Source organism: Dendropsophus ebraccatus, chromosome 10 (assembly GCF_027789765.1).
Source record: "Dendropsophus ebraccatus isolate aDenEbr1 chromosome 10, aDenEbr1.pat, whole genome shotgun sequence".
Lineage (NCBI taxonomy): Eukaryota > Metazoa > Chordata > Amphibia > Anura > Hylidae > Dendropsophus > Dendropsophus ebraccatus.
The window spans coordinates 36,986,954-37,001,585 of NC_091463.1; the positions used below are offsets into that span (position 1 = coordinate 36,986,954).

Sequence of the window (14,632 nt, forward strand, 5' to 3'; positions counted from 1 at the left end):
GAACCTGAACTTTACGTTAAAGTTTTCTGAACCTGCCAAATTTAATTTTTGAAAACTTACCTTATCTGTATACAGTATATATCTGCATGCCAAGCTGCAAAACACTACCTGTTAGTATCGATAGCGTTGGACCATATTTACTGCACATCTGAGTAAAGTATGCACAAATAGTACAGAGTGTGTGTCTAGTGCTCACAAAAGGAAATAGGTAAAACAATACCAATAAAGTTACCCTGTAACTTACATAAGGAGGAAACAAAATCAGCATAATGCAAAAATAACAACATGCCAACACTGTGATAAACTGCTCATACAGCGTGCATAAAGGTTTTAAAGGTTTATTGAATATGTACAAGAGAGGCCTGGATGCATTTTTTTGAAAGATGTAATATCATAAGTGTTATGTTTCAGAATTGGACTGTTGATCCAGATTTTTATTTGGAGCTGGGAAGTGACACAATCATTTGGATATCAAGATCAATGTACATATAGAATATGTCTGTATCACAATATAGGACAATATAACAATAGCGACATAAAACAATTCAGATGCTTTTTCAGTCCTTAATAATCTATTCCTATCAAATCTGAAGATGTTCATGAGCCATTTTTCTAAAACTATTTTTCTAATATGAGATTATTTTTTTTTTCTTAAAAATAAACTACAACATATGGCCTTTTGCATTGTTCTCTGAAACCTGATAGGTTACTGTATTAAGAGCAATCTGTAATATGTATGCTCGCAATATAATTGCCACTTGTAGAAAGTCTCTCTCAAGCAGGCGCAGTTTGTGCTTCAGGGTCTCCTGTATAATTGCTTCTCTTTATTGCATCTTCTGCTCCTTCTTTAGAGTGGTATTTTTCTGATATGTTGCTGATCACCTGTTTTCATGTTCACCACAAGGCTAGCACTTATGCCTGGAAAATGACACAACATTGATCCTGTCATAGCCAGAACAAGAAAGATAGAAATGGAAACACGAGTTATTAAAACATTTGTTGAAGGCATCTGGGGCAATTATCATAACTTTCCTTCATTGTATAACAAAGTCTTGTATTATGTAATCAGCTCTCACCCATCTGTGCCCTAACCACCGAGACAAATGCCATCAACTGGCATCACAGGGGTGGGACGAGGGGGCAGAACTATGTCATAGGAACAGGATTGATAAATGATAGGAAAAAAATTATATAATATATATATATATATATATGTATATATATATATATATATATGAAATTATTACTATTACAAGCGTGTATTGTATATGTGTGTGTGTGTATATATATATATATATATATATATATATATATATATATATATATATATAGTGTTATAATAAGTAAAGCAAGATAATACATGGATAGGTAGATAGATACTGCTATCTATCTATCTATCTATCTATCTATCTGTATTGCAAAAAGTGTGTTTTGTAATAAATAATAATACTACTACATATAAGCAAGATAATAGATAGATAGATAGATAGATAGATAGATAGATAGATAGATAGATAGATAGATAGAGTGAGTAGATGATCGACATGCCTCCTTTTTGTTTAACTGCCTTGCAGGAGATGTAGATACAGTATATTCCCAAATAGACTATGGAGAGACCCTGGTGTTTTTGTGATATTTAGCTATCACTTTCTTCCATGGACAATAACATGTGGGTTTTTACTTTTTTATATGCTAGTGGTACTAATCCCTGCTGTAACAATACAAGGACATTGTAGAATATAAATCAATCTTATATTATATAGGCCAAAGGGCAGAATCTGGACCTGTCCATGTCCTACTGGCTTGTTGCTTGGATGATCAGGTCCCAGTGTTACGCTGTACGCTTCAAAGCTAGTACCTGACTTCTCAAAGTGACAACTATAACTCCACCACTAGTTTGGACACATACTCAATGCAGGTGACAAAGACCTAGACATGAAATGCAATAAGAAAATCAATGGCACTCCAACTGCACTAATGTGATAGTAAGTCAGATAGGGTTATATGGGCCCAATAAGGTAACTATTTGATCTTTAGGCCCCACAGACTGTGTACTGTGTACCATGTGGATAAGGCCTGTCATTTATCTCAACCAGTCAGAATTAATACTTAACATTCCCAATGTTGTTAAGAAAAAAGAGGATGACCTCTGGTTGCTTTGAACAACAAGGCCACATTTTCTTTGTCACACTTTTGATCTATGAGGCCCATTGAGTAAATGACAGAACACTGTACAGTTCACTTCTCATCTGTTTATACAGAGTTAAAATGTCTCTTTTACTTACTAGAGTTTGGATAGCAGTTCCTGGAATTTAGCAGAATCTCCTCCAGGGCCAAAGCAATCAAAGACCCTGAAATACACAAATGTCATAAAGAAATAAGTGACTTCATACTGAAAAGAATGCTAGCTACAGCAATAATTATACACACCGGTCACCTTTTCTGCAACTCCACATTCTCACTGGGAAACCTCGCTTCATCAGAGGTCAAAGACAGATTTGCTAAGTTGAGTTCCTGGAGACAGTTTTACTTAACATGGCATTACTTCCTATTTCACGGCACAGGGTAATAGCTGTTACATTACAGAATTATAACCATAGGTCAGTGTAGCATGACGCCATTATAATTGCTATTTTATTCAGCACATACCATTTTAATAGAATTGTGATATATATATATATATATATATATATATATATATATATATATATATATACATATATATATATATATATATATATATATATCTTCTGATCAGCCATAATAAGAAAACCACCTACCTAATATTCTGTAGGTCCCCCTTATGTCATTGTTCTGAGCCATCACGATATGGGCTTTACAAAACCTCCGATGGTGTAGCCACTTGGCAGGACACAAGGTTTCCCAGCAGACCACTGCCCTAAGTATTGCATTGTGTATATCATATACAAATACCATATATAAATGACACCAAAAAGGTGGGGACCTCTCAGATTTTGCCCTGGATTCCAGGAGCTTCAATATTCTGCTCTTTGACCAAATCTCTAAAACCAAGCCTTAGATGGGCACTGTCAATGATACAATTTTTTTTATTTTTTATGTGTCCTAGGTCGTTTAGGACTTTGCAGTAAGACAACAAGACTGGGAGAGAATAGCTTAGATGTTTTTAAATGGTAGGTACACATTATGGCTATGTTCACACTACGGATGAGACCGGCCGTTCCGTGACCCTGGCCGGGTCACTGAACGGCCGGTCTCTGTCCGGATCATCTCAGCCGGTACTTAAGTACCGGCCGGGTGATCTTTCGGCCGTGGAGCTCTGATGCGGGCGCATCAGCGTGCACCCGCATCAGAGCTTACTATAGCCCACAGTGAAGCGAGCGGCCAGAGTGTGAATTGAAAGGGCTTTCTGCGGCCGGAATTCACTGAACTCCGCCCGCAGATAACTGACCTGTCAGTTTTTTTCGGCGCCGTGCGGGATCCCGGCCGGAGCGTTTACGATGTGTGTACGTTCCGGCCAGGATCCCATTGCACATAAGGCTATGTTATGCACCACAAAACTGTGGCAGTAGTTCTGTGGTGAGAACTACGGCCGTAGTTTTACGTTGTGTGAACATAGCCTATGACCTCAAGACAATCCTGTTTTTCAACTGGAGTCTGAGATAGTAATGAAAATCATTCTAAGTTAATCCATATACATATACTTACAAGATAATGTCCTTGCACTGGGACCATTTAACATCTACAGTGTCTGGCAGCTTTTCTCCACTATTGAGCTATGCAGGTGCAATATTAGTGCCAACACAGGAAAAACATTGCTGTAGAAACAGTGTGGTTTACCAGCACCAAGTACAAGGTATTTCATCCTTAAACATAAAATTTGTGGCATAACTTGCAACATCACAACTGCAGTATCATTTCAGTGTTGCAAGTTGTCTTACAACATCTTCCATAATGCTAATCCCTAGACTTTACTGCATAGCGGTTAACGCTGTGCTATGTTTGAAGCCTTAAGGCAAGTTTTCGGGAGGTGGCATTCAAAATCAATACATGTACAATTATATGCATTTGGGTACTAACAATCTGCAGGCACCATATGCCTTAGTGGGGTGGTACAGTTGGGAGAGTCACCAGCGGAGAAATAACTTGGTCTACTAATTCATAGACTAAATAACAGCTTGCAATGCCAATCTACAGCTTCAAGGCCAGCAGGATATTTTGTGCATTAAATGAGGTTTAGAGGTAATCTTACCACTTTGCAAAGCATTAGTGCGGCATCCTTTAGATTATGTAGTTTAGTTCTGGACACCGATACATAAGATGCTGTGGAGCTGGGAAAGTATACTAAAGGACAGCCAAGGTAAAATCCTGAAGTGTATGTGTCGTGCATGGGTGTTTTGTAGGTGTTTTGTGTATGTTGTTTGGGTACCTTGAAGATACGTTATGGATATTATTTGGACTCTAAATATACTGTGGTTGCATAGTATAGTATATGACAAAATAACAGTATACACAATTACATGTGTCAGCTGAATCGGCTGCAGAAGTCAATGGAGTCTTTCTTCTGAAGTGAAAAGAGCAAAGCCCTTCACTGGCTTGTTATAGAAATTGGTCAAGGACTCAGCACCTAGACCCCAAGAGATCAAACCTTTTGGCATATCTCCAAGATATCTTTTTCTTTTTTTTTCTAATGTTAGTAAAATGTTAAAAAATTAATGTACTGAAATTTTTTTTCAACTCAACTAATTTTAGAAAGTTTTTATATATTTGTAAATTACATCTATTTAGAAATCCAAAGTCTTCCAGTACTTATCACCTGCTGTATGTCCAGCAGAAAGTGGTCAAATAATTTCTGTCTGACACAGTGCTCTCTGCTGCCACCTCTGTCTGTGTCAGGAACTGGCCGGAGCAGAAAAGATTTTCTATGGGGATTTGCTGCTGCTCTGGACAGTTCCTGTCATGGACAGAGGTTGCAGCAGAGAACACTGTGTCAGACTGGTAAGAAAACTCTACTTCTTGCAGCACATACAACAGCTGAAAAGTACAGGAAGACTTAAGATTTTTATAAAGAAGTAATTTACAAAGCTTTATAACTTTATGACACTAGTTGATCTGAATACATTTTTTTTAATCTTCTATCTATCGTCTATCTATCTCCTATCTATCTATCTATCTATCTATCTATCTATCTATCTATCTATAAGAAAATGTATAACAGGTGCAGCACTCAAGTGTGAACTTGGGGGTGGGTGCCAGCGATTTCCACTATGGAACCAACCGCGGAAACTTGTATATAAAAGGTATATCACCACAGCACTCCGGATGTGATCAAACAAGTGAATTTATTGCTCCCAAAGGTGCGATGTTTCGCTCATACAATCAGAGATTTCTCAAGCTTTCTCTATCTATCTATCTATCTATCTACTATATATTCTAAGGTCAACATTGCATTTATTTTCTTTATCTATATAAAAAATTATTTAATAATATTAAATATTAAATATTTATAGTTACAAATACAGCTCAGCTAACTATATAGCCTTGTATGTTTGTATTGCCTGTACTTTATGTTTAAAAATAGATGAAAAATGACATTATTTAAAACTAAGCTAAAATGTTTGACTTTTACCTGTTTTTGTTTCGTACCAACTTCAACATTGCTGGTCAGTACGGCTACAGTACTATTCTGCTTCTTCTTTTTAAAGGGAAATACTTCCCCCTTTGACTTGAAACTAAATGAAAGGCAAGCTTCCCTATGATTTAAACATGAAGATCTGGCCATGTCATTCTTTACAAGGTCTGCCATATCGTAGCATGTAATAGGCTTGGCACCCAGCCACCCTGCTGCCGCACACTCCTGACACAGCTGCCGGGTGATCCTTTCTCTGGGCTGTTACCTCACTCATCTCGTGTTTCTGAAAACTTCATGTAGATCTTGAAGCAGCTGCCACTTCATTTCCAGATCATCTCATTAGCTGAACTTAACAAATGGTTTTTAAAATCATTAGTTGAAGCAGCTGATATTTGTTTCCATACATCTATTGTTATAACGATATTTAAGAAGCTATTAAATAGGCCCTTTGTCCTCTGCTAATGCAAAATATCTGTAAGAACTTGTGCGCACAGCAGAACACCACCTACTGGGTTTGTACATCTGTACAGGCTTTGTAAGACTCCATGGGGACATTTATGAAGACTGCCATAATTGTACGCCGGTCTTAAATTACCCCGCTGGATTCACTAAGAGGCGCACACCTTTCAGTCAATGTGGCCTGACCTGTACCTCCTGAGCAGGTGTAGATTTCTGCCTGTAAGCAGGCCACACCTCCTCCTCGCCTTACCACCCCATTGGGTCGAGCGGGTGGTACATCTAACATACTGACCCTAGGCTAGGCTAGGCTGACCCTTATATGGAGCACAAAAAGGAGCTCCTAACATTAAAAGACCCCATTATATCAGATGTATGTGGAATATAAAACCCCCAATTGGTACTCACAGGCATCCTATCACTCCTTACTCCCACAGGGTCTCTGTATTTGCACTGCTTGTTCAAGGTCCGCTAGCCCATACATACTTCTCTTATCTCTCTGCTTCCTCTGCAGTTTCCAGGCTAGACCATAGGATGTGTGCATGTACCCCCTGCTACTTAAAAGGCCTTTATTGTATATGCATATACTGTTTATATTTTACGTTGTTCCTCCTTGACATAAACGGCTGGCCCTAAACTTCTGTCATGAATCTTCTGTCACAGCTTAACACTGGCTATGGCGCTATCCCTCGGTTAGTGATTTCCTGAGTGGGCTAGAGGTGGCTGAAGACATGGGAACAGGACTCTGAAGGAGCACGAATAGTTGAGTAAACCAATTTATTTCTTTTCTTTTCTTTTTTTTTTTTTACAAATTTTGTTCATGAATTTAGCAAAAATTCTCTTAGCTTCACTTGATTTTCTTATCTAATAGGGCCCGTTTTTCGGACCGCGGCCCGGATCCCGTTCACTGCGCCGTTCTATGCACCGGAACCGGCACAGCAGGCTTTCAGTCTCAAGACACTGGAGTGACAGCCTGCTCAGCCTATCACTGGCTGCAGCGTTGTCCCTTTTCAGTCAGTCAGTTATTGAATGAGTAGAGAGTGACAGATCACTCAGCCAATCACTGACTGACTGAGAAGGGACCGAACTGCGGCCAGTGATTACATCTTTGTCATCTCTAGTAGTATTATTCGATGACGGTTATACCAGGTGTAGGCAGGGCTTACCCAGGTGACAATTACCCCACCTTTTGGTTTTAGCACTGCATACTAGTTACTGTAAGCAGGGCCGGCCTTAGGGTAGATGGCACCCTGTGCAAAATTTGTTTTCAGAGCCACCCCCCCCAGTGCCCCAATACATAAATAGTAAATTGTTGCCAAAATATTAACACTATACAGCGATTACATATTGCCTCCATACTACAGCTGAACATTACCAATGATACCACTAAGTAATACCGCCACACCATGACCGCTATCACTACAACCCTATAACAGAGTGCAGTTACATTCAGTTACTAACAGCAGGCGTCTTCTCTGAGTCATTTAGTTTCCTTTTCCTCTCCATCCAGCGTGGGCCATCTCGAATTCTTCTCCTCGCCATGAATCCTCTCTCCAGAATCTACCAGAGAAACAGTTTAGACTCCTTGCTCCAGAACATAATAGTATTTAGGTCCCCTGTGTCCCTGTATAGTCGTTGGCCCTTCTGTTCCCCTAAGGCACTCCTGTGCACCCACATAATAGTTACATTTCTCCTATATAGTATAGACTATTCTGTGCAGTCCTAAAAACATATAACCACCCCCATGTGCAACATCCCTCTTATACAGCCCCTAATGTGCAGCATCCCCCTTATACAGCATGCAGCCTCCCATGTGCAGTACCTCCTTTATATGACTCCCCCATGTGCAGCATCCCCCCTATACAGCCACCCCCATGTGCAGCATCCGCCTTATATACCTCCCCCATGTGCAGCACCCCCCTTATACAGCCTCCCCCATGTGCAGCATCCGCCTTATATACCTCCCCCATGTGCAGCATTCCCCTTATACAGCCTCCCCCATGTGCAGCATTCCCCTTTTACAGCCTCCCCCATGTGCATCACCCCCCTTATACAGCCTCCCCCATGTACAGCACCCCCCTTATACAGCCTCCCCCATGTGTAGCATCCCCCTTATATACCTCCCACATGTGCAGCATCCCATTTATACAGTCTCCCCCATGTGCAGCATCCCCCTTATACAGCCTCCCCCATGTGTAGCATCCCCCTTATATACCTCCCCCATGTGCAGCATTCCCCTTATACAGCCTGCCCCATGTGCAGCATTCCCCTTATACAGCCTCCCCCATGTGCAGCATCCCCCTTTTACAGCCTCCCCCATGTGCAGCATCCCCCTTATATACCTCCCACATGTGCAGCATTCCCCTTATACAGCCTCCCTCCATGTGCAGCATCCCCCTTATACAGCCTCCCCCCATGTGCAGCATCCCCCTTATACAGCCTCCCCCATGTGCAGCACCCCCCTTATACAGCCTCCCCCATGTGCAGCATCCCCCTTATATACCTCCAACATATGCAGCATTCCCCTTATACAGCCTCCCCAGTGTGCAGCATCCCCCTTATATACCTTCCCCATGTGCAGCATCCCCTTTATACAGCCTCCCCCATGTGTAGCATCCCCCTTATACAGCCTCCCCCATGTGCAGCATCCCCCTTATATACCTCCCACATATGCAGCATTCCCCTTATACAGCCTCCCCAGTGTGCAGCATCCCCCTTATATACCTTTCCCATGTGCAGCATCCCCCTTATACAGCCTCCCCAGTGTGCAGCATCCCCCTTATATACCTTCCCCATGTGCAGCATCCCCTTTATACAGCCTCCCCCATGTGTAGCATCCCCCTTATACAGCCTCCCCCATGTGCAGCATCCCCCTTATATACCTCCCACATGTGCAGCATTCCCCTTATATACCTCCCACATGTGCAGCATCCCCCTTATACAGCCTCCCCAATGTGCAGCACCCCCCTTATACAGCCTCCCCCATGTGCAGCATCCCCCTTATACAGCCTCCCCAATGTGCAGCACCCCCCTTATACAGCCTCCCCCATGTGCAGCATCCCCCTTATACAGCCTCCCTCATGTGTAGCATCCCCCTTATATACCTCCCACATGTGCAGCATCCCCCTTATACAGCCTCCCACATGTGCAGCACCCCCCTTATACAGCCTCCCCCATGTGCAGCATCCCCCTTATACAGCCTCCCCAATGTGCAGCACCCCCCTTATACAGCCTCCCCCATGTGCAGCATCCCCCTTATACAGCCTCCCTCATGTGTAGCATCCCCCTTATATACCTCCCACATGTGCAGCATCCCCCTTATACAGCCTCCCACATGTGCAGCAACCCCCTTATACAGCCTCCCCCATGTGCAGCATCCCCCTTATACAGCCTCCCCCATGTGTAGCATCCTCCTTATATACCTCCCACATGTGCAACATCCCCTTTTGCAGCATCCCCCATGTGCAGCATCCCCCTATATACCTCCCCATGTGCAGTACCCCCTTATACAGCCTCCCCCGTGTGCAGCATCCCCCTTATATACCTTTCCCATGTGCAGCATCCCATTTATACAGCCTTCCCCATGTGCAGCATCCCCCATATACAGCCTCCCCCATGTGCAGCATCCCCCTTATATACCTCCCACATGTGCAGCACCCCCCTTATACAGCCTCCCCCATGTGCAGCACCCCCCTTATACAGCCTCCCCCATGTGCTGCATCCCTCTTATATATCTCTTCCATGTGCAGCATCCCCCTTATACAGCTTCCCCCATGTGCAGCATCCCCCTTATACAGCCTCCCCCATGTGCAGCATCCCCCTTATACAGCCTCCCCCATGTGCTGCATCCCCCTTATATACCTCCCACATGCAGTGGCGTAGCTACCATGAAGGCAGGGAAGGCAGTTGCTATGGGGCCCTGCACTGCAGGGGGCCTGGGGGCCCGCCTGGCCTGTCTCCCCTGTCTTCAAGGTAGCTACGCTACTGATGGTTGAGCACCCTGCCAGAGACGCAGAAGGGAGCGTCTGCAATCCCCTGTGAAACACCTCCGTACCTCCCCCTGACACAGGCTCAGAGCGTCCTGCACCAGTGTCCCCCTCTCCACAAGTGGAACAGTCCCGATGTGTTCCGCTAAGCCCCGCCCCCATCGCGGCTAGCCCCGCCCCCAACGCCAACCGCGGGTGGGATATTCGCTCATCGCACATGGCCTGAGGAGGAGACACAGCAGAAAGATGGTAACTATCACTGCCAGCTGGAAGTCACCAGCTTCCCTGGCATCCTGTATAATGGGGGTCACTCAGGCTCAGCTTCCCTGGCATCCTGTATAATGGGGGTCACCAGCTTCCCTGGCATCCTGTATAATGGGGGTCACTCAGGCTCAGCTTCCCTGGCATCCTGTATAATGGGGGTTACTCAGGCTCAGCTTCCCTGGCATCCTGTATAATGGGGGTCACTCAGGCTCAGCTTCCCTGGCATCCTGTATAATGGGGGTCACTCAGGCTCAGCTTCCCTGGCATCCTGTATAATGGGGGACACTCAGGCTCAGCTTCCCTGGCATCCTGTATAATGGGGGTCACACAGGCTCAGCTTCCCTGGCATCCTGTATAAGGGGGGTCACTCAGGCTCAGCTTCCCTGGCATCCTGTATAATGGGGGTCACTCAGGCTCAGCTTCCCTGGCATCCTGTATAATGGGGGTCACCAGCTTCCCTGGCATCCTGTATAATGGGGGTCACTCAGGCTCAGCTTCCCTGGCATCCTGTATAATGGGGGTCACTCAGGCTCAGCTTCCCTGGCATCCTGTATAATGGGGGTCACTCGGCTCAGCTTCCCTGGCATCCTGTATAATGGGGGACACTCAGGCTCAGCTTCCCTGGCATCCTGTATAATAGGGGTCACACAGGCTCAGCTTCCCTGGCATCCTGTATAATGGGGGTCACTCAGGCTCAGCTTCCCTGGCATCCTGTATAATGGGGGACACTCAGGCTCAGCTTCCCTGGCATCCTGTATAATAGGGGTCACACAGGCTCAGCTTCCCTGGCATCCTGTATAATGGGGGTCACTCAGGCTCAGCTTCCCTGGCATCCTGTATAATGGGGGTCACTCAGGCTCAGCTTCCCTGGCATCCTGTATAATGGGGGTCACCAGCTTCCCTGGCATCCTGTATAATGGGGGTCACTCAGGCTCAGCTTCCCTGGCATCCTTTATAATGGGGGTCACTCAGGCTCAGCTTCCCTGGCATCCTGTATAATGGGGGTCACCAGCTTCCCTGGCATCCTGTATAATGGGGGTCACCAGCTTCCCTGGCATCCTGTATAATGGGGTCACCAGCTTCCCTGGCATCCTGTATAATGGGGTCAGTCAGTCTCCCTGGTATCCTGTATAATGGGGTCAGTCAGCCTCCCTGGTATCCTGTACAATGGGGTCACTCAGCTTTCCTGGCATCCTGTATAATGGGGTCAGTCAGTCTCCCTGGTATCCTGTATAATGGGGTCAGTCAGCCTCCCTGGTATCCTGTATAATGGGGTCATCCCGCTTCCCTAGCATCTTGTATAGTAGTCAGTATAATGGAGGTCACCCCCTGGACTCAGAGCTGCCCCAACCAGCAGGGACTCCAAACGGCCTGCTACCACTCACACCCCCCCCCCCCACACACACCCCAGGGCACAGCGTCTCAGAGCTGCCAAATGCAGGGGGACAGCTCCATATCGCTGGTACAGGTAATATGTTGGGGGGCCCCATACACTTTTTTGCTATGGGGCCCCATGAATCCTAGTTACGCCCCTGCCCACATGTGCAGCATTCCCCTTATATACCTCCCACATGTGCAGCATCCCCCTTATACAGCCTCCCCCATGTGCAGCACCCCCTTATATACCTCCCACATGTGCAGTATCCCCCTTATATACCTCCCACATGTGCAGCACCCCCCTTATATACCTCCCCCATGTGCAGCACCCCCCTTATACAGCCTCCCCCATGTGCAGCATCCCTCTATATACCTCCCCATGTGCAGCATTCCCCTTATACAGCCTCCCCCATGTGCAGCACCCCCCTTATACAGCCTCCCCCATGTGCAGCATCCCCCTTATATACCTCCCACATGTGCAGCATCCCCCTTATACAGCCTCCCCCATGTGCAGCATCCCTCTATATACCTCCCCATGTGCAGTACCCCCCTTATACAGCCTCCCCCGTGTGCAGCATCCCCCTTATATACCTTTCCCATGTGCAGCATCCCATTTATACAGCCTTCCCCATGTGCAGCATCCCCCTTATATACCTCCCACATGTGCTGCATCCCCCTAATACAGCCTCCCCCATGTGCAGCATCCCCCTTATACAGCCTCCCCCATGTGCAGCACCCCCCTTATATATCTCTCCCATGTGCAGCATCCCCCTTATACAGCTTCCCCCATGTGCAGCATGCCCCTTATACAGCCCCCCATTTGCAGCACACCTTTTATATACCTCCCTCATGTTAAGAACCCCTCTTATATAGCCCCTAATTATCCTCCCCTTATATAGCTCCCCCCGTTCATCCCCCCTTATAGAGCTCCCCCCGTTCAGCCCCCCACTCCTCCGTTCAGCACCCCCCTACAAGAACAAAACTAAATAAAACCATACTCACCTCTCACAGGCATCCCCAGCAGATCCTCTCTTCTCCCTGAGCTCAGTTCCCAAAAGAGAATAGCTTCTGGTGGTGGGGTCTTCTTCCTTCCTCCGGACAGGGGACATAGCAGACGTGCCTGCATACAGCACGTCTGCTATGAAAAACACGGCCGTCTATAGAGGTGCAGGGCAGCCTCTTTTGACCGCAGGCCTGCAGGGGTGGCCACGTTATTCATAGCAGACGTGTAGAGTGATTGACAGAGCGACGAGCCAATGGCTTGTCCTGCTGTCAGGACGCACAATTTAATTATAATAATATATAATTATTTAATTATAAGCTGCCCGGCGCCCCCTTATGTTTGCTGGAGTGATGCGCCCTGTGCGGTTGCAAAGGTCGCACACCCCTAAGGCCGGCCCTGACTGTAAGTCTCTTATAAAAATCCTTAGGCCAGGCCTGGATATAGACTTCAGCAGGAACTTCTCTTTGCTCTCTTACCATACACCAACAAAAGACTAGAAAAGACCAGTAAATCCCTGCTACCAGGAACTAACTATCCTATATAGGGGTGACTGGGACTAAACTCCTATTGGTGACAAAAGTGCTAGAAAGGGTGAAGTGTGAGAGTGGGATAGGTGAAGAAGTGTGAGGCACCTAAGCCATTGATTGGACAACAGTAAAACATGGCAAAACATATCAGTTAACCCTTTATACCTTCAGCTGTGCAGTTAGGATAAAGAACAGTGAGACACCAAGTGGTGATCATCCCAGTCATCCCAGAGTGTGACACCTGACAGAGATACCTTTTTACAGGTGAAATAAGGACTTAGTGGCTACAGTAGGTTGATGTTGGGTTGGGTGATACATGTTGAAGTTACAGCTGCATTGAGGAAGAGTTGTGTCAGATATCAGTGTGTGGTTGGGTGCCCCAAGGCCTGTAGCCTTGTAATATTTTGGAATGTTTGAACAATAGTACCACCTAGAGTGTACTGCATCCATCAAGTGCCTTATATGAGATCTATACTATATATGTTGTCCCACTAACATGGAAGGAAAAGGAAACCACATTACAGACATATGGAAAATATTATCAGTTTGTTATGGGTGGACTGGTCATGCGGGGTACAGTGTTATTGAAGTTATTGATTGCAAGTTTTCTGTTTGACTCTTTTATAAGTAAAAGTTAGCTTCTCATATATTTTTTGCTGTCCAACTGTTTTCTTTTCATCTCCTTTGTATACCTCTGCCTATCCTTAATGCTGTTATTTCATCTACATACAATGCCTCCTTTGCTGCTTTGCTTGTCCTCTGCACACTATGACCAGTCTGACCCTGTCACATTGAATCAATGTCATCCCCATACAGTCTCCTGATCCAGCCGCCAGTCCTGGGAGCCATCTCACCTAATCTAAGCACCAAACAGAGATTTTTGCAACACCCGCAGGTCTCGGGGTCACTGGCAGGCTGAAGAAGAGTTGTGCTCATCTCCCTGGGAAAAAAGGAGACAAGGGACAAAGCAGGGGGGCATAAAACGGGGCAAACACGAGGCATTAGTGGGGCATATATGTGGAATTATCTATACAAAGCAAGATAAAGAGAGGATTGTCAAGAGAAGCTGCAAAGCTCGATTTGCCAATTACATCAAGAAGCATTTTTTTGTGAAACCAAAAAGAGCAGCTGGAAATTGGTGAATACGTTTCTATATCTAGCTCTGTCAGGGTACTATATAGGACCCGCTATATACACCTCACCTTGTGTTTCAAAGAGTAGCTAATCCTAAAACAGGTAGAGAACAGTGCATTTAGTACTACAGCATTTTTAAAACAGTTCTATACTCCTTGTTGACCATTTTATTAAAACAAACAATAAAAAGAACACCCAATAAATACATCTGGGCCAATGGGCCAATTCGAACAGTCATATACCCATTATCTTAAAAAAACTAAACCACAGACAC

The 14,632-nt window shown here is 45.2% G+C and overlaps 1 long non-coding RNA gene across 1 annotated transcript; it reads right to left on the minus strand.

The window, feature by feature from the left end:
- Positions 1–364: 364 nt before the first annotated feature.
- LOC138765667 (uncharacterized) lies at positions 365–7,678 on the minus strand. Its single transcript, XR_011358618.1, has 3 exons — positions 7,529–7,678; positions 2,286–2,351; positions 365–942 (listed from the first exon to the last, which is right to left on the minus strand). It is a non-coding gene; the product is annotated as an uncharacterized lncRNA (long non-coding RNA).
- Between the last annotated feature and the right edge of the window lie 6,954 nt (positions 7,679–14,632).